The sequence below is a fragment of the Puma concolor genome, chromosome B3 (genome assembly GCF_028749965.1).
Source record: "Puma concolor isolate L17-30 chromosome B3, mPumCon1.1.hap2, whole genome shotgun sequence".
Taxonomy (NCBI): Eukaryota; Metazoa; Chordata; class Mammalia; order Carnivora; family Felidae; genus Puma; species Puma concolor.
In genome coordinates, this window is record NC_141672.1 from 29,800,068 (window position 1) to 29,820,084 (window position 20,017).

The window sequence follows — 20,017 nt, forward strand, 5'->3', positions numbered from 1 at the left end:
TAGTATTTCTATTTTTAATTTTTTGAGGAACCTTCCTACTGTTTTCCATAGTGGTTGCACCAATTTACATTCCTACCAACAGTGCATGCAGGTTCTTTTTTCTCCACATCCTCGCCAACACTTGTTATTTCTTTTCTTTTGGATAGTAGCTATTCTGACTGGTGTAGGTAATAGCTCATTGTGGTTTTGATTTGCATTTCTCTGATGATTAGTAATGTTGAGCATCTTTTCATGTGTCTCTTGGCCATCTGTATGTCTTCTTTGGAAAAATACCTATTTAGGCCCTCTGCCCATTAAAAGATTTTTTTAAATGTTTGTTTATTTTTGAGAGCTAGAGAGTGCGAGTGTGAGCACATGCACATGAGTGGGGAAGGGGTAGAGAGAGATAGAGACACAGAATCCAAAGCAGACTCCAGGCTCTAAGCTGTCAGCACAGAGCCCAACGGGGGGTTTGAACCCACCAGCTGTGAGATCATGACCTGAGCTTAAGTTGGACACTTAACTGACTGAGCCACCCAGGCGCCCCAGGCCCTCTGCCCATTTTATTATTTATTTATTTGTTTGTTTTTTGTTTAACTTTTTTATTTTTTAAAATTTATATCCAAATTAGCATATCGTGAAGCAATGATTTCGAGAATAGATTCCTTAATGCCCCTTACCCATTTAGTCCATCCCCCCTCCCACAACCCCTCCAGCAACCCTCAGTTTGTTCTCCATATTGATGAGTCTCTTGTTTTGTCCCCCTCCCTGTTTTTATATTATTTTTGTTTCTCTTCCCTTATGTTCATCTGTTTTGTCTCTTAAAGTCCTCATATGAGTGAAATCTTATGATTTTTGTCTTTCTCTGACTAATTTCACTTAGCATAACACCCTCCAGTTTCATCCACATAGTTGCAAGTGGCGAGATTTCATTCTTTTTGATTACCGAGTAATACTCCATTGTGTGTGTGTGTGTGTGTGTGTGTGTGTGTATATATATATATATATATATATATATATATATATATACACCACATTTTCTTTATCCATTCATCCATCGATGGACATTTGGGCTCTTTCCATACTTTGGCCATTGTTGATAGTGCTGCTATAAATACGGGGGTGCATGTGTCCCTTCGAAACAGCACACCTGTATCCCCTGGATAAATGCCTAGTAGTGCAATGGCTGGGTTGTAGGGTAGTTCTATTTTTAGTTTTTTGAGGAACCTCCATACTGTTTTCTAGAGTGGCTGCACCAGCTTGCATTCCCACCAACAATGCAAAAGAGATCCTCTTTCTCTGCATCCTTGCCAACATCTGTTGTTGCCTGAGTTGTTAATGTTAGTTATTCTGACAGGTGTGAGGTGGTATCTCATTGTGGTTTTGATTCGTATTTCCCTGATGATGAGTGATGTTAAGCATTTTTTCATGTGTCAGTTGGCCATCTGGATGTCTTCTTTGGAGAAGTATCTATTCATGTCTTTTGCCCATTCTTCACTGGATTATTTTTTGGGTGTGGCCCTCTGCCCATTTTAATCAGATTATTATTATTATGTTTATTTTTAGCGTTGAGTTATATACACTCTTTATATATTTTGAATATTAACCCCTTTTCAGATATACCATTTGCAAATATTATTGAGACGTAGTGAGCTTTTACTGTCCCTCTGTGTTCACCTCCCTCCTTGTATAGAAATTTTATGTTTGCCTGTGGACCCCAATTCTAGAACCGGGTTTAGAGTTCTTGCCCTTCAGAGATATTGGTGATAGTGTGGATATTGCAGATCTAGTCACAGAGCTAGCAGGTGGCCTGGTTACTTTTTTGGTTTTGAAGCTGGGTCTGTGTCCTGCAACCTTCATTGGAGTGATTTAGTATAAACCATACCTCCAGGCAGAGTTGGCAAGTTGTGTTCTTTTTTTTTTTTTTTTTTAAAGATTTTATTTTTAAGTAATCTCTGTATCCATTGTGGGGCTTGAACTCACATCCCTGAGCTCAAGAGTCGCATGTTCCACTGACTGAGCCAGCCAGGCACCCCAAGTTTTCTTTATGAGGGAGCCCTACCCCAGCCCTTGCTCTGGCTTAGCTCTGATAAACCCTCTGTCTTATATGGAGCACTTTTAGTCCCTGTTCCCCAGGGAAGCCAAACTTCCAGCTGCCACTGTTTCTGGACTACGACCCTAGTGGGTTCGTGGCTTTAGCACTGCTTGCCAATTTGCATTTATGTTTCTTAGTGCTGCTTGAGAGAGATTTATGTTCATTTTTGAGCTAGTTATGCATTGTTTATTTATGTATTTGACATATTTTGTATATTGTTATTTGGGTGAATTTACTGCACCTCGTAGAAATCTTTTTAATCTTTCAAAGTCACAGTTTTTCATCTTTAAAATTGGAATTATAGGGGCTCCTGGGTGGCTCAGTCAGTTGAGCGTCCAAGTTCAGCTCAGGTCATGATCTCACCACTCGTGGGTTTGAGCCCTGTGTCCTGCTTTGTGCTGACAGCTGGGAGCCTGGAGCCTGCTTTGGATTCTATGCACCCCCCCACCTTTTCTGGCCCTCCCCTGCTCGCACTCTGTTGCTCTCTCAAAAATAAATATTAAAAAAATAAAAACGAAATTTGAATTATAGCCATTACCTCTTGTTTTTTATGCTGATGAAATGAGATTATATACATACTGTATCTGAATTCTATGAACAATGCCTAGCCTATATAAGTGCTTTATATATGGTAGCTCTTAAATTTTCAAGTAAGTCCTGTAATTCCTTTTTGGTTTCTGTGTTTAGACAGATATCTATATCTATATCCATTTCCATATCCATATCTATATGTATAATGACCCCAAAACACTGGTCAATCAGTATTTGAAATTTCTGCAAATATGTCTGGGGATTATGGCATGTTTTGAGGCTTTTGGGTAAGACATTTAAATCTAATTTTAATGTGTGTCTTAGCAACTTTGAATTTGAGGTTTTTCAAGATGAATTGCAATTTTTTTCAATATAATAAAGTGCTTAAGTGCTTAATTCTTTGTATTTGTGCTGGCATTTTAAAATATTCAAACAATTGATATTAAGTTCTATTGCATATATTTTCCATTAGCTACTAATAAAAAAAGTCGGTGCAGTATGTATAGATATCACAGAGATTATGGAAGTTGTAATGGAGTGAATTTCAAGTCAGGAAAAGGGAAGTGACCATGTGTATGAGGGAGAAAATTAGGGTTTTGTTTGAGGTAGAGTTTTTGGCTTAAACAATCATAGTTATGACTGAGTATAACTCTTCTTTGGGAAAGAGGAACAAAATGGTGAGATAAAATATAAGGCAGGTGCTCCTGGCTGGCTCAGTCTGTAGAGTATGTGACTCTTGATCTTGGGGTTGTAAGTTCAAGCTCCATGTTTGGGTCTAGAAATTACTTAAAAATAAAATCTTAAAAAGTATGTTATAAGACAGCATGTGTGTAGTTTATAACTAATATGCTTGCATATTTTCACTACCTAAAGTCTTCACCCTACTCAAACTTTACCTGTGAATTTAGAAGTATAGATGAAAAGAAATAGTTTCTTTTAAAATAGAAATTCAAGGGGCGCCTGGGTGGCTCACCTGGTTAAGCTTCTGACTTTGGCTCAGGTCATGATCTCTCTGCTCATGAGTTCAAGCCCCATGTTGGGCTCTGTGCTGACAGCTTAGAGCCTAGAGCCTGCTTCGGATTCTGTGTCTCCCTCTCTGTCTCTCTTTGCTCCTCCCCTGCTCACACTCTGTGTCTCAAAAATAAATAAAAACATTAAAAAAAAAAAAAAAAAGAAATGTCAAGGGGTTCCTGGGTGGCTCAGTTGGTTAAGCCTTCAACTCTTGATATTGGTTCAGGTTGTGATCTCACAGTTGTGGGATCAAGCTCTGCATCAAGCTCCATGCTGAGTATGGGGCCTGCTTGGGATTCTCTCTCTCCCTCTCTCTCTGCAACCCCCTCTCCACACATGCACTCTCTCTTTCTCTCTCTCTCAAAATAAATAAACATTAAAAGACATACAATAGAAATGCCAAATTATTATTCTTGGGTTTTGGATTCAATTTAGTGGAGAGTTGAGTCTTGTAGATTATTGTCTATTACTTTTTAGGAAGACTACATTATTCTGCCCTTTAGAGATGAGTCTAAGAAGATTGTGCTTGCTGATAAGTGATCTTCCTTATTACTTCAGTTGAAATAATAAGATATACTACTTCCTTTTTCCTTTTACATCAAACTCTGAGTATGCCTTTGCTTTTATTTTTGTCTTATATTGTAAACTATTGTATGCACATGAGTGTTTGGATCTATGAAAGTGTATTATCAATTAAGAAGCATAGCACAATACTATTTAGAGTTTTAAAGTAATCTACCAGTCATGAATGAGAACTAATTCAATATGCCATCTCATCATTTTGTTATCCTCAAATGAACTTCAGAGAATTTATTCTGAAAGGAGTGATCTAGTAACTACGTTAGAGGTGCTGTGGTTAAGCCGAGATTTTATAAAGTTTTGAATGGTTATGCATGTCTCCCCAAATGGAAAGGTTTTAAAAAAATACATTGTTAACCCTTTAACTCTCAGAATCAATGGTGTGGTTCTGGAATGTTGGATTAAGTAGAAGATTGATTAAAATTGCGATCCAGAACCTTTTCGCTGTTAGGAAGTAATTACATACTATATATCATGGTAATTGCTAAAATTTTACTTTTTTCTGGGGTGTCTGGCTGGCTTAGTGGAGCATGCAACTCTCTCTTTTTTTTTTTTAATTTTTTATTCATTATTTTTGAGAGAGAGAGAGAGAGAGAGAGAGAGAGAGAGACTGAGAGCAATCAGAGAAGGGGCAGAGAGAAAGGGAGACATAGAATTGGAAGCAGGCTCCAGGCTCTGAGCTCTCAGGACAGAGCCCAACGCGGGGCTCGAACTCACAGACCGCAAGATCATGACCTGAGCTGTAGTTGGCTGCTCAACCGACTGAGCCACCCAGGCACCCCAACTCTTTTAAAAAAAGTATATTTATTTATTAGAGGGTGCGGGCGCATATGAGTGGGGGGAGGGGCAGAGAGAGAGGGAGAGAGAGAATCTGACAGCACAGAGCCTGATGCACGGCTTGATCCCATGAACTGTGAAATTATGATCTGAGCTGAAATCAAGAGTTGGATGCTTAATTGACTGAGTCACGCAGGCACCCCTGTGACTCTTGATTTTGGGATTATAAATTTGAACTCCATGTTGGGTGTAGAGATTACTTAAAAATCTTTAAATTTTTTTTTTTTTTCTTCAACGTTTATTTATTTTTGGGACAGAGAGAGACAGAGCATGAACGGGGGAGGGGCAGAGAGAGAGGGAGACACAGAATCTGAAACAGGCTCCAGGCTCTGAGCCATCAGCCCAGAGCCTGACGCAGGGCTCGAACTCACGGACCGCGAGATCGTGACCTGGCTGAAGTCGGACGCTTAACCGACTGCGCCACCCAGGCGCCCCAAACACATTGTTTTTAATGTTTATTTTTGAGAGAGAGCGCAAGTGAGGAAGGAGCATAGAGAGAGAGAGGGAGACACAGAATCTGAAGCAGGCTCCAGGCTCTGAGCTGTCAGCACGGAGCCAGACATGGGGCTTGAACTCACGAACTGTGTGATCATGACCTGAGTGGAAGTCAGACACTTAACAGCCTGGGCCACCCAGGCACCCCACATTTAAACACATTTAAACACATTTAAACAAAGTAGTATTTTGTATGGTTTTAATAGACACTAAATTTTCCAGGAATGCAACTACTTAGTCTTACATTGTACTTTGTTTTGTTCAGAACTTTAATGAGTTGTTAACTGTTTTGGAAAATCGTATTACCGATGGCATTGCCCCTTTTGGCATCTGATTTTCCAGTACAACTCATTTGTGTCAGTCTACTTTGTAGATGTGTGCATGGCATTTCTGTGTATATGTGCCAGTGTCTATTTCCTTAATAATATGAAATCTAGGATGGTTATACCTGAGCATTTACATATTATAATGTATTATTTTAAGTTACTTTCCTTTTTCTTATATTACATCAGGTATCATCTTAATTTTTAAAAACTGAGGATAGAGGGGCGCCTGGGTGGTTCAGTCGGTTGAGCGTCCGACTTCAGCTCAGGTCACGATCTCGCGGTCCATGAGTTCGAGCCCCGTGTCGGGCTCTGGGCTGATGGCTCAGAGCCTGGAGCCTGCTTCCGATTCTGTGTCTCCCTCTTTCTCTGCCCCTCCCCCGTTCATGCTCTGTCTCTCTCTGTGTCTCAAAAATAAATAAACGTTAAAAAAAAATTTTTTTTAAACTGAGGATAGAAAAATTGCCTTCATTTCAGGTTTGTGTTCTTAAAAAAAAAATCTTATGTTTTAGTGGGGTTTTTGGATGAAGCTTATATATTTTTTTTAATTTGATTTTTTATTTTTTTTTTTAATTTTTTTTTTTCAACGATTTTTATGTATTTTTGGGACAGAGAGAGACAGAGCATGAACGGGGGAGGGGCAGAGAGAGAGGGAGACACAGAATCGGAAATATGCTCCAGGCTCCGAGCCACCAGCCCAGAGCCCGACGCGGGGCTCGAACTCACGGACTGCGAGATCGTGACCTGGCTGAAGTCGGACGCTTAACCGACTGCGCCACCCAGGCGCCCCTGATTTTTTATTTTTTAAAATTTACATCCAAATTAGTTAGCATATAGTGAAACAATGATTTCAGGAGTAGATTCCTTAATGCCCCTTACCCATTTAGCCCATCCCCCCTCCCACAACCCCTCCAGCAATCCTTTCTTTGCTCTCTATATTTCAGAATCTCTTGTGTTTTGTCCCCCTCCCTGTTTTTATATTATTTTTGTTTCCCTTCCCTTATGTTCATCTGTTTTGTCTCTTAAAGTCCTCATATGAGTGAAGTCATGATTTTTGTCTTTCTCTGACTAATTTCACTTAGCATAATACCCTCCAGTTCCATCCATGTAGTTGTAAATGGCAAGATTTCATTCTTTTTGATTGCTGAGTAATATTCCATTGTATGTATTTACCACATCTTCTTTATCCATTCATCCATTGATGGGCATTTGGGCTTTTCCCAAACTTTGGCCATTGTTGATAGTGCTGCTATAAACATGGGGGTGCATGTGTCCCTTTGAAACAGCACACCTGTGTCCCATGGATAAATGCCTAGTAGTGCAATGGCTGGGTTGTAGAGTAGTTCTATTTTTAGTTTTTTGAGGAACCTCCATACTGTTTTCCAGAGTGGCTGCACCAGCTGGCATTCCCAGAACGAAGCTTATATTTAATGGGACTTTACATTGCCTGCCCAGGGAGAGATAGGAGGTGCATGTTGACCTATGTTATAGGTGTCCATCCTTCTTTTTCCTTCCCCTCTCTTTTCCTTTTCTGTTTTCCCTTCCCATTATGAAGTATTTAATACGCAGACGAGAATATGGTACTGTGTATGTAAGTAATGAAGCGTGTAATAAAACCAATAGCTGTGAACTCATCACCCAGGTTAAGGAATAGAACATCACCAATATTGTTGGTATATTTCTCCTTGATTTCCACTCACCTGCCTCTCCACTGGGGATGAAACTATTCAGAAATTTATTTTGGTTTTATTATTCCCTTCTTTTAAGTTTACTGCATTTGTATGTATTTCAAAACTATATTGTTTAGTATTGCCTATTTTTTAGATGTAAAAATGGAACCATGTTACACATATATACATATACTACGTATATATTTTTATTTGCTTTGGCTAATCAGTATTTTTTTTTTAAGTTTATTTTGAAAGTGAGAGAGAGAGAGAGAGAGACAGAGACAGAGAGGGAATCCCAAGCAGGCTCCGCACTGTCAGCACAGAGCCCGATGTGAGGCTCAAACCCACGAACTGTGAGATCATGACCTGAGCCAAAATCAAGAGCCAGACGCTTAACCAGCTAAGACACCCAGGCACACCTCAGTATTCTGTTTTTAAGATTCATCCATATCAGTGTGTGTAACCATGATTCATTTTCTCAGATATATGTATTCGTTGTAAGACTGTACCACAATTTATCTTTTCTTCTAAAGATGGACATTTGTTTTATTTCCATTTTGTTGGTATTGCACACATATTTTTGCTTGTCTTCAGGTGTAAACGTACAAGCATTTCCTTACAGCAGTGAATTTTAAACATTTTTGATATGGTGACCTGCCCCCCATACACAGAGTTGAAAGAAAAATGAGATTGGTATTCATCCTTAATATGGGTGATGCACTCATCTCTTCCATTTTACTTCTCTCTCTCTCTTTAATTTTTTTTTTAACGTTTATTTATTTTTGAGACAGAGACAGAGCGTGAATAGGGGAGGGGCAGAGAGAGAGGGAGACACAGAATCCGAAACAGGCTCCAGGCTCTGAGCTGTCAGCACAGAGCCCGACGTGGGGCTTGAACTCATGGACTGCGAGATCATGACCCGAGCCGAAGTCAGATGCTCAGTTGACTGAGCCACCCAGGCGCCCCTCTTTCTCTCTTTAAAAAAATTAAAAAAAAATGTTTTATTTCTTCTTGAGAGAGAGACACACAGAGTGTGAGTGGGGGAGGGGCAGAGAGAGGGAGACAGAATCTGAAGCAGGCTTTGGGCTGAGCTGTCAGCCCAGAGCCTGATGTGGGGGCTCCAACCCACGAACCGCGAGATCATGACCTGCGCCAAAGTTGGATGTGTAACCAACTGAGCCATCCTGGTGCCCCTACTTTTCTCGTCCTCTTTAAGTGCTAATTGTGACCCAAATGTTTTCGCAGTTTAAAATAGGTGTCTTGGTTTCTTGTGGAGAGCAGTGTGTTGACTTGACTTAACTTTGCCTATAGAGTGTGCCAGAGGGCAGCATCTCATGAGGTGAGAGTGCACCTGGATAAGCAGAGCACTGCTCCCACACCTGGAAACTTCTGGTACTTGAGCTCAATAAAGTTTCAGATAGGACTAAATTTGGATTCACCCCTTACATACCTTTCACTCCTTTATGGAATGAATTACTTAGGTATACCCTAATCAAATATGTGAGTTATACCAGAGTCAGACCATTCTCAGAGGATGCAAGGGGCAAGATGGGATTGGTTGGAGCTTTCTATTCTTGATGTTTACTTTGATGTCCCACTTGGCCCTTCTTTTTGCTTATTTTGACCATAAGCTGTATATTCTCAAAGGATCACATCTCGGTAGTTTATTCTTCAGTTTTCTGGTGATTTTCTAATGTGCATATGCAGATACTTGAGATCTTTCCTCTTACTGGAGTTCTTTGCTATATTCTAGGTAGCTTGATTTTTTGCTGAAGAGGATGAGAGTTAGTTTACATGGGAATTTATTTGACTTTCATCTTAAGTAACTTGTAAAAAGCACAGAAGCTACATGTTTTAACTCTGATTTAGTGTCTTATTATTTAGAATAGGTATGTGAACTGTAATTTACAGAGCTATGCTTTGAACTTCAGATGAAGAATATTTACATTTGGTACTATTTTTTTATATTTAGGTTTTTAATTTAATTCCAGTTAATGTACAGTGTTATATTAGTTTCAGGTGTACAGTATAATGATTCAACAGTTCCATACCTCATCCTGTGCTCATCATGACAAGTGCACTCTCTAATCTCTGTCACCTATGTAACCCATCTTCCACCCCCCTCCTTTCTGGTAAACATCAGTATGTTCTCTATAATTAAGAATCTGTATCTTGATTTCTCTCTTTTCCCCTTGTTTGTTTTGTTTCTTAGAGTCCATATAATGAAATATGGTATTTGTCTTTCTCTGACTTATTTTGCTTAGCCTTATACTCTCCAGCTCCATCCATGTTGTTGCAAATGGCAAGATTTCATTCTTTTTATGGCTGAATAGTATTCCATTACACACACACACACCACATCTTCTTTATCCAGTCATCAATAAATGGACACTTGGGCTGCTTCCACATCTTGGCTATTGTGAATAATCCTGCTATAAACATAGGGTGCATGTATCCCTTTGAATTAGTGTTCTTGTAGTCTTAGGGTAAATACCTAGTAGTGAGATTACTGGATGGTAGGGTAGTTCTACTTTTAACTTTTTGTAGAACCTCCGTATTGTGTTCCACAGTGGCCGTAGCGGTTTGCATTCCCACTAACAGTGCACATGTGTTCCTTTTTCTCCACACCCTTGCCAACACCTGTTGTTTCTTGTGTTGTTGATTTTAGTCATTCTGACAGGTGTGCATTCGGTACTATTCTTGATGACTTGTGTAGGGGATACTGAATAATAATAATAGAACAGAAATAACCAAAGTAATGCATTTTTTAAATCTCACTTTTTATGAATACAACTCAAAAATAATAAACAGTGTTTATTCCAGTCTAGAAGATGTGTTATTGTTTTCATTATAATTTTTTATTGTAATAAAATATACATAACATAAAATTTACTATTTTAACCACGTTATAATTTTTTTCGTTTTAACTATTTCAGAATGTACAGTTCAGTGGCATTCAGTACATTCACATTATTGTGCAGCCATCACCACTATCCATCTCTAGAACTTTATCTTTCTAAACTGAAACTCTGTACACATTAAACAGTAACAGCTTGTTCTCCCCTTCCCCCAGCCCATGGCAACAACCATGCTACCTTTCTGTCTGAATTTCACTGTTTTGTATATCTCAAAAACATGCAATCATACAATATTTGTCCTTTTGTATCTGGTTTTATTTCACTTAGCATATGTTTTCAAGGTTCATCCATGGTGTAGCATGTGTCAGAACATTGTTTTTTAAGGCTGAATAATATTCCATTGTATGTATATGCCACATTTTGCTTGTCATTTAATCTTTCAGTGGGCATTTAGGTTGTTTCCATCTTTTGGCTATTATAAACAATGCTGCTATGAACTTTGCTGTAAAAAATATCTGAGTCTCTTCTTTCAATTCTATTGGTTATATACCTGGAAATGGAATTGCTGGATCATGTGGTAATTATGTGTTTACTTTTTCTGAGGAACCACCATATGGTTTACTGTTTTTTTCCCCTAATTAATAATTATAGATCTGCATTATCATTAAAAATTTTTTTTAAGTTTATTTTGAGAGAGAGAGAGAAAGAGTATGCATGTGTGCACACAAGTCAGGGAGGGGCAGAGAGGGAAAGAGAGCGAGAATCCCAAGCAGGTCCACATTATCAGCGCAGAGCCCGACCCGGAGTTCAAACTCACTACAAGATATGACCTGAGCTGAAATCAAGAGTCAGATGCTTAATCGACTGAGCCACCCAGGCGCCCGCCCCTGCATTATCATTTTTAATGGCTGTATAGGATTTCAATGTATGGATATATCATGGTTTATTAGATACTTCTGTAATGGTAACAGTTTTGCTATTATAACAATGCTATGATCATTCAACAGTACTATTTATTCATCAGATACTAATTGAACACTGGCTACGTGCTGGGCGTATGCAATGGCTCTTCTGTACATATATATTTAAACACATCCATTTACTTAGAATAAATTTTTTTAATGTTTGTTTATTTTTGAGAGGGGGAAGGGGCAGGGAGAGAGGGAGACAGAATCTGAAGCTGGCTCAAGGCTCTGAGTTGTCAGCACAGAGCCCAATGTGGGACTCGAACCCATGAACTGTGAGATCATGACCTGAGCTGAAGTCAGACTCTCAACTGACTAAGCCACCCAGGCATCCCTAGAATGGGATTTTTTACATTTTACATCCCTAGAATACATTTTTTACAAGTGGGACTGTTGGGTCAAAGGATGGGCATATTTTGAAATGTCTTTATTTTCTTGAAAGCTCTTACAATGATAAACTGTTGATAGGTAGAATCTCAATAGTAGTGAATAGGAGTGCCAGATTTTATATGCCTTATAGAACACTTATGGATCTTACTGATTCACATCTTACTGATGTGTTATATGATTATAACACATAACTTATAGAACAGTATGGATCTTACTGATATTTTTAGTATTTGTCAATCTGAAATGATAATTTGTATCTCTTACTAATGAAATTTACATCTTGTGCTTATGATCTTATTTCTTCTTTCATAAGTTATATTTTCATGTGTTTCTACCCATGTTGTTTTATTAATTTATAGGAGCTGTTTATACATTAAGGGCATTAAATCTCTGTTTTATATTGTAGATACTTTACTAATTTGTCATTCATGTCTTAACTTTCCTTCATGATGACTTTTGCAGTGTAGATGTTTTACATCTAAAATAAAGTTATTTATTTATTGGTTGATTGATTGATTGTAATCTCTACACCCAGTGTGGGGCTCAAACTCAGGACCCCTAGTTCAAGAGTTGCATGCTCTTCTAACTGAGCCAGTCAGGCACTCATAGATGTTTTACATTAAAAAAAAAATTTTTTTTTTAACGTTTATTTATTTTTGAGAGACAGAGGGAGACAGAGCGTGAGTCAGGGAGAGACAGAAAGGGAGACACAGAATCCAAATCAGGCTCCAGGCTCTGAGCTGTCAGCACAGAGCCTGATGTGAGGCTCAAACGCACGAACGGTGAGATAATGACCTGAGCCAAAGTCGGACTCCCAACTGACTGAGCCACCCAGGCAGCCCTGTTTTACATTTTTATAGTCAGTCTATGATTTCTACTTTGGTACCTTGTTCTGGTGGTCTTTCCTCACCCTAATTTAACATTTATGGGTTTTTTTTTTGTTGTTTTTTGTTTGTTTTGCATATAATAGATTTCTAGAAAATGTCTTTTAGAAATAGAAATCTCTGCATGAACTGATTATATCTATGTTTTGGACTAAATCTAATATCATAAATAGGGAAAATGAGGTGTAGAAGGTAGGTGAGGAATCAAAACTTAATTTTTTTTTTGTTTTTAATGAAAATCTTCATAGAGATTAATGAAAACTTTCTAGACCTGCGCTTGCCATAGAAAACAAAGTACATATTGAACCTAATTTGCTTTTTAGTAATCTCTGAAGAGGTTAGGGATGTATTTCCTTGTTCCTTATTAATTTAGTTATGTAGGCTATGGTAGGTGGGAGAAATGATCCACCAACCCCAGAGATATTCTAAACATTTTCTTAAAAGTTTATTTATTTGTTTTGGGTTGACTTGGTGGCTCAGTCGGTTGGGCAACTGACTTCTGCTCAGGTCATGATCTCGCAGTTCATGAATTTGGGCCCCATGTTGGGCTTTGTGCTGACAGCTCAGAACCTGGATCCTACTTCAGCCTCTGTGTCTCCCTCTCTCTGCTCCTCCCCTGCTCGTGCTCTGTCTCTCTCTGCCTCTCTCTCCCTCTCAAAAAAAAAAAAAAAATTAAAAAAGTTTATTTATTTATTTTGAGAGACAGCAAGAGAGAGGGAAAGCATGAGCAGGGGAGAAGCAAAGAGAAAGGGAGAGAATCCCAAGGAGGCTCCACACCCAGGGTGGAATCCCACACAGGGCTTTATCCCACAAGGGTGAAATTGTGACCTAAGCCGATATTGAGAGTTAGACACTTAACCGACTGAGCCACCAGGTGCCTGGATCCTAGAGATATTCTAAAAACAGACTCTCCCTGGGCACCTGGGTGGCTTAGTCAGTTGAGCCTCTCACTCTTGATTTTTGGCTGGGGTCATGATCCCAGGGTCTGGGATTGAGCCCCGTGATGGGCTGTGTGCTGAGCGTGGAGCCTGCTTGGAATTCTCTCTCCCTCTGCCCGTCTCCCCCATTTGCGCTCTTTCTCTCTAAAATAAAAATTAAAAAACATTCTCTCTCTCTCTTTTTTTTAAGTAGGCTCCATGTCTAATGTGAAGCTTCAACTTATGATCCTCAGATCAAGAGTCAGGTGCTCTACCAACTGAGCCAGCCAGGCACCCCAACCCCAGAGATATTCTAGAATTTACTTGCTCCCAGAATTTCTTGCACTATGTGTTAGAAGTTCCTGAAATGGATGTTGGTTCAATTGATACTCTGCTTTTTGCTTTTATAGCCATTTTTCCTTTTCTAAGTCCCTAAATCACATTCCTTGAGACTTTTGATTGCTATTTACCTCTGTTCACTTCTCTATCCGGTTGCCATATCTGGTCCCTATTTTTTTTTTTTCTTTTCTGTATTTTTATTTTTTTCTATCCCTTTTGTTTCTTTCCTCTATTTCAACTTAAAGTGCAGTAAAGATTGGAAGCACTTTACTTCTGGCTTTGAAGAAACTAATCATACTATGAAATCTTCAGTTTTTATGTACAGATACTTTGCAACAATGTGTACATTTTAGGTTTCCTTAAACCCTTGAGTGTACAACTTTTCTGGATATTTGAGTTTTGCTAGCTACTTGGATGATAGTGTACATGTAGAGGAAGTATTGTCATTTGACCTAAAATATAATTATAAAATATATTAATATTTATAATACAATGATACCGGGGTGCCTGGCTGGCTCAGTTGGAAGAGCATGTGACTTTTTTTTTTTAAGTGTTTTATTTTATTTTGAGAGAGAGTGTGTGCTCCTGAGAGAGAGTATGAGTGGGGGAGGGGCAGAGAGAGAGGGAGACACAGATTCCAAAGCAGGTTCCAGGCTCTGAGCTGTCAGCAGAGAGCCTGATGTGGGGCCTAAACCCCACATCGAGATCTGCGAGATGATGACCTGAGCCGAAGTTAGATGCTTAACCTACTGACCCACCTAGGCACCCCGGAGCATGTGACTCTCGATCTTGGAGTCGTGAGGTTAAGCCCCATGATGGGTGTAGAGGTTACTTAATATGAATAAATTTAAACTTAAAAAAAATATGATATTATAAAAATGTTTTTGAGCTTTATGAACTTAATAGTGAACCTGCCTTGTGACCTTGTGACCAAGTCATTTAAGGTGGCATATTTTTTATTTTGTAAATTTAGATGATCTTTTAGCTTCCCTTTCCTTAGATAGAATTTTGTTTACATGGCAAATGGAAGAGCCAAAGATTTAAAAGTCAGAGGACTTTAGGGATCATCTGTTGTCTATTTTGTTTCTTCTACAAATATTTACCTGGTACTGTTTTAGTCTTGAGGATACAGTGAAGTCTCTGGCTTCATAAAACTTACAGTCTTTTATGAAAAGAAGGTTGTGAAGAAACTGTGTAATCTTATTTAAATATTCCTCACTTCATTTTGGTGGGTCTTTTTTTTTTTTAATGTTTTATTTACTTTTGAGAAAGAGAGAGAGAGACAGAATGCAAGCTGGGGAGGGGCAGAGAGGGAGACACAGAATCGGAAGCAGGCTCCAGGCTCTGAGCTGTCAGCCCAGACCCCGACGCGGGGCTTGAACCCACAAACCCTGAGATCATGACCTGAGCCGAAGTCAGACGCTCAACCAACTGAGCCACCCAGGCACCCCTGGTGGGTCTTAATATGCTCAAAAGAAAAAGGATCTCTTTCCTTATATGGCAAATCGCAATTCAAAAACTGTAAGGCAGGAGGAAGGGACCCTGAATTAGTACAGTGCCTCTCAAAATTTTCTTTGTATGAATCACCTGACGTTCATGTTAAAATGCAGAACCTGTTTAGTAGGTATAAGGTAGGGCCTGAGATGGTACCAGTTGATGAACCACATTTTGAGTACAAGGAATTCGTATGTAATTAAGAGAAGAGAATAGCATGCTACTACTTTGGAGAAGAATGGTTTGGAGCCATGCAGCACAGGCTTGGAGTTGTGAGTAGCACATCACACTTGGCCTTGGCAAAATGTAGTTATGAGAGCTGTTAGTGGTTACATATTAAGAAGGGATATGATATTAAGGAGGTAATCACCCATTTTTTGAAAGTCATTCAGAATTGAGATTGGATGGTGATTGGTTCTAACACCTTTGAACAGATACTGGGAAGTGAAAGGAGGATCTTTGGGTATGATGAAAGTAAATATTTAGGATAAAATATTTAGGATAAACAGAATTTATGAGTTAAGTTTTGAGTAGGAGGTCTTAATTTGTAATTGGGAAGGTTTCCTCTTTATGATCACTGTAATGGGCATAGCAATTCTAGTAAAAAAAAAAAAAAAAGTAAAAATAAGTGGTTTGTTGTTTTTTTTTAAAATAGATACTGTAGTTTTTTTCCATAGGCATGTTCTTTGTGGGAAGTATGTCAGATTTTTGTCTTCCAGGTCTGAATAAAGCTTAAATGCTGTGCTTAAGTTTCTTTCTCCGATCCGTTCCTCTAGGGACAGCTACTTGGAACATAAACCAACCTGGGAGTTCTCTCTCTCTCTCTTTCTTTCTTTCTTTCTTTCTTTCTTTCTTTCTTTCTTTCTTTCTTTCTTTCTTTCTTTCTTTCTTTCTTTCTCTTCCTTCCTCCCTTCCTCCCTCCCTTCCTTCCTTCCTTCCTTCCTTCCTTCCTTCCTTCCTTCCTTCCTTCCTTCCTTCCTTTAAGTTTATTTATTTTTGAGAGAGAGAGAGTGTGCACCTGTGTGTGTGTGTGTGTGTGCACCTGTGCGTGTGTGCATGCAAGTGGGGCAGGGGCAGAGAGAGAGAAGGGGAGAGAGAATCCTAAGTAGACCCCAACCTGTTAGTGCAGAGCCTGACACAGGACTTGATCCCATAACCCTAAGATTCATGACCTGAGCCAAAATCAAGTGTTGGATGCTCAACCGACTGAGCCATCTAGGCACCCCTGTTTTGCTTTTTAAAACAGGCCTGCGTATCCAGGTTCTAATATGACAGGTCTGGGTACTTAAAATACACACTTAAAATTAGTTTTGAATGAAAACTTAAGAATTTTTACTTTCAGCTATTATAACTTTAGTTCCTGTTTTTTTAAAAAAGCCATTCGTTCATTCAGTCCTTTTTTCTAATAAACTATTTATTAATACTTGCCATTATTAAGGAATTGTACTAGGTGCTAGGAATATAAATGGAGCAAACTTGGTTGTAAGCCTTCAGATGTTTAGAAGTTAGTGTACAAAGGTACCTCTGAGTGTAAATCAGTATTGTAAATAATCCCTTTTGTGCCAGGTCATTAATATATGATACATTTTTAATTTGTCTTCTGGAAAGTATATAAGGCAAATTTTCGGGTGGATTGTCCTTTGTTTTTACATTTTACCTATTTCCCACAACTCTGTGTTATCTGTAATCATTCCTGTTTTGCAAGTAAGGAAATTGAGATTTAAAGAGGTTGAGTAATTCTTCATACAATTATACAGCTCTAAAATCCCACTTAATTTGGGGCACCTGGCTGGTTCAGTTGGTGGAGTGTGTGACTCTTGATCTTAGGGTTGTGAATTCAAGGCCCACATTGGGTGTAGAGATTACTTAAAGAAATAAAATCTCATTTTTTAAAGTTTTATTTATTTAAATAATCTCTGCACCCATTGTGGGGCTTGAACTCACAACCTTGAGATCAAGAGTTGAATGCTCTTCTGACTGCGCCAGCCAGGTGCCCCCACCCCCTGCAAATAAAATCTTAAGTAATAATTTAAAAAATCCTACTTAATTTAAAAATTCATTCATTCCGCTATTTTACCTCTTGTATGTTGCAAGGTGTAAAGCCTCTATTACAAAACTTAGCCTGTTAAATTGTATTTGAGGTTTATGTGTCTATTTCCCTATTAGATTGGGAGGTTTTTAGGAGCAGGGACTAATCTTATTTATTTTGGGGCTTCCCCAGCAACTGGTAGAGTGTCTGTCACATTTTAGGTACCTAAAAAATGCTAGTTGAATAGTAAATATGTGGAATGTTAGAAGTAGAGGGGGTTTTAGAGCTCATGTAAGTTGCATACATACAAGAATTTCTAAAAAGAATTCTATATTGTTTACATAGGGCTATAGGCTTTTGATTTTGACTCTTCAAGATATTTAAAAAACTATACTACTGTCTATCACATCATCTCATAAAAGAAACCATTTTAATAACAAAAAATAGGAAAGACAATCTCAGAGTAAGCACAGTTGGTAACTTTACACCCATTTTTTAGTCATGGCTGGCATCTGTTTAAGGATTAGATTTCAGGAACTATTATCTAAAACAACCCTTTCCTTTTAGAGATGGTATATCTGAACCCAGAGAAGTATCAAAATTCTTACAGCAAGGCAGAATGATAACTGAGTTTAGAACCTAGATCTTCTAACTCCTAGCCCAAGATTTTGATCCAGTCACCACAGTCTTCATTACATGGTGGGACTTAGGCACAGAGAATTTATTCTTTTTTTTTTAAGTTTGTTTTTGAGAGAGAGTGTGTGAGCAAGGGAGGGGCAGAAAGAGAGAGAAGGAGGGAGGGAGACACAGAATCCGAAGCAGGCTCCAGGCTCCCAGCTGTCAGCACAGAGCCCAATGTGGGGCTCAAACTCACGAACCGGGAGATCATGACCTGCGCCAAAGTCGGACATTCAACCGAGCCACCCAGGTGCCCTAATTCGTTCTTTCAGTAAGATCATATATCTAGTAAGAAGTAGAGCTGGATCTTGAATCCGCATTACTCCACTTTTAGTGAAACCTGTGTGTTCACTTACATGTAATCTTAACCTACTCTGCCAGCACCCATTTAGTTGTGGAGATGGAATTATAAGTGATTGAAAGGAAATGTTTATATTTAGTATTTTCTTTCCTTAAAATTTCAGATTTGGGGCTTCAGCAACTTCTTCCAGGGAGGAGGTCCAGTACAGCTGCTGTTGCAACCCAAGGTCTTGATTCACATCCATAGATTGGAATATTGGTGTACCAGCCATCCTCAGATACCTCACTAAGGACAGGTATGTGAAAGAGTAAAGAGAAGAAAAGTAGAATGACTATAATGTTTTCCCTTCCTATTTCTAGTTAGATACAAACAGTTGACTACCTTTAAAACTTGGCCCTTTATTCCAGTAAAAATAAAGCATTTGAAATCTTAGGTGAGTGGGGCAAAATATTTTCTTGATGGTAAAATATGTGTCAAAATGTTAACAGTGGTGAAACTTAGTGTAATTAAAGGTTTTCTTCTTCCTCTTTTTGTGCATTTTTCAAATTTTATTTATGAGCTTATGTTATCTATTGTTTACTTAGTGGTTCAAAACATACCACAGTCATTTATTTTGATTATGTTTCTGTAATTTGGTCAAGACTTACTTGGGGGGGACAGTTTGTCTCCGTTAATATGTAGCCTGAGGTGGAGTAGCTGGAAGGGTGGGGTGGCTTGATTGGCTGGGCGGTGGAATCGTTTGAAGGCTTGCACACTCATATGTCTGGTGGTTAACGCTGGCTATTGGCAGGGACCTCAGCCTGGGCTCTTGGCCAGAACACCTACACATGACCTTTCATTTTGGCTGCTTGGCTTCCTCACAGCATGGTGGCTAGGTTCCAAGAGAGAGCATCCCAAGAGAACAAGGTGAAGTTGCATGGCATATTTGACTTAGTTTTGGAAGTCACATAGTCTTAAATCTGCTTTTTTCTGTTGGTTGAAGTAGTCAGTAAGGCCCACCTGTGTTCAGAGGAGGGGGTGGACATAGACCACACCACTTGAAGGGAGGAATATCAACATCTCATTATAAGAAGAGATACAGTGGGATGGAATCTCCCATTGTAGCTATCTTGGAAGAATATAATGGGGCACAGTTTGTATTACTTTTAAGATGAAGAATATAAACAACATGTATAATATATGAAAAGAGGAATATTGGCAGGAAATTATGGTGTCTGAGTCCAGTAAGAATTTTGCATGCGTTTCCTGTCTGAGTAGAGTATGATGCTGAAAATAAGATGCCTAAACAGGAAGAGGTGAAATAGATTTTGAATTTTTGTTTGTATCAACAAAGCAACATAATCAAAAATAGAGATAAAAATTTATAAACAAGATGCAAAATAAAATTTGGGGGCATCTGGGTGGCTCTATTGGTTGAGTGTCTGACTCTTGATTTCCGCTCAAGTCATGATCTCACAGTTTGAGTTCGAGCTCCTTATTGGTCTCTGTGCTGACAGCATGGAACCTGACTGGGATTCTCTGTCTCCCCCACCCCACCCCAAAATAAATAAATATTAAAAAATAAGATCTGCATCTTCGGTTTTTTGTTTTTGAGTCAGAATTGACTGAGTTTATGAAACAATGTAGTTTATATTTCTTTTAT

The 20,017-nt window shown here is 38.8% G+C and overlaps 1 protein-coding gene across 10 annotated transcripts in view; it reads left to right on the forward strand.

Moving 5' to 3' along the window:
* NUMB (NUMB endocytic adaptor protein) overlaps positions 1 to 20,017 on the forward strand; it is a 204,834-nt gene that overhangs the window by 25,327 nt on the left and 159,490 nt on the right. For 3 of the 10 annotated variants that reach the window (XM_086709335.1, XM_086709337.1, XM_086709336.1), the window contains exon 2: positions 18,539 to 18,670. The exons of the other annotated variants lie outside the window; for them this stretch is intronic. The gene's annotated coding sequence lies outside the window, so the exon portion shown is untranslated. The remainder of the gene's footprint in view (positions 1 to 18,538; positions 18,671 to 20,017) is intronic. 10 annotated transcript variants of the gene reach the window in all.